Genomic DNA, 1366 nt, shown 5'->3' on the forward strand with positions numbered 1-1366 from the left:
TTTAATTTTCAATGTTGTGGTAGACTAATAAAAAAATTATACAGAATTTATTTATTTAACAATAATATTAGAATTTGTAAACTTTCTTAATTTCATTATTCAGAAATAATATTTAGAATTTGTAAACTTTTTTAATTTTCTTATTCAACAATAATATTAGAATTTGTAAATTTTTCTTATTTTTAAATATTGATGTGGACCAATAGAATTGAAATTTTAAATTCTATGTAGACACCCTTAGAAGTCTATACCTTCAACTTTTATTAGTATAAGATTCTAAGGTTTAACCGAGTTTCCTTTTCATCGTTTAGGTTTTAATTCAGTTTATGAATGTTTTTTTCTTACTTCAACACTATAGATTTTGCTTTCTTTGTTGCTATTTCTTTGTTTTTGTTGTATTTGATATGAATCTAATCTTTTGATTTTGATTTTTAGGGTATATAGATGAAACAAATAGAAGAAAGAAAAAATGATTGGAAGCAAAAAAAAAATCGGTGAGGACTTATGTATCCCTTTCATATTCATTATGCTTCTTTGGTTTTTCTGCTTTTGTCTAGGGTATAGTCGATTTCTTTATTTTTTTAAATTCAAAAAGGATAATTCCCTACTCGTAAAAAGTTGATCTTTTTAGAAACTGAAAGATATAGTCATATCTATATTTATCAGATTATAGAAAAAAAAATCAAGTTTAGATTAAGTAAAAATGAATATTCTGTTGTAAACAGAATTAAGAAAACCAAAAAAAATGGAAACACTTAAAACCCTAAATCTTTTCGCATATAAATATGTGGGTCTTCCTCTCATATTTTTGTTGTAGAGTTTACAATATTATTTTTCCTGTGCGTTCTAATTTTGTTTTAGATTTTTTGTGCATATTGTTATTTCTTTGTTTTGTCTTTAATTTGGCATGAAACTGATCCATTTTTCCGTATCGTGTATGAAGATGGCCAGATGGAAAGAGTAGCTAGAGATCAAACCCATAACAGAAAAATTGGCATGGTAGTCGATTATCTGTTTGTTTTCTTTATATGAGAATATGAGAGAATGCAAACTTTTTTAGTGTTTTGTGCAATTTTTAATTTGTTTTTTACTTTCACACTAATCTCACTCTATGTTTTTTCAATACATGGTACTTGAATCCAACAGATGATCACTAGAAAGTTAAAGGATATGTGAAGAAGAGTTGGCACACATCAAAAAAATTACCGATGGGCAACATGATCCAAAAGTGTTGAAAAGTTAGTTGAGTTTTCTCTGTTTGTAATGTTGATTTTTGTTTTTGCCATATCATTATAGTTGATCCTTCTTTGGCTTATCATAACTTCTAATTCATGTATATATATATTCGAGTGCTCTTAATTTTTTT

The sequence above is a fragment of the Eutrema salsugineum genome, unplaced genomic scaffold (genome assembly GCF_000478725.1).
Source record: "Eutrema salsugineum unplaced genomic scaffold, Eutsalg1_0 scaffold_10, whole genome shotgun sequence".
In the NCBI taxonomy this organism is placed as follows: Eukaryota; Viridiplantae; Streptophyta; class Magnoliopsida; order Brassicales; family Brassicaceae; genus Eutrema; species Eutrema salsugineum.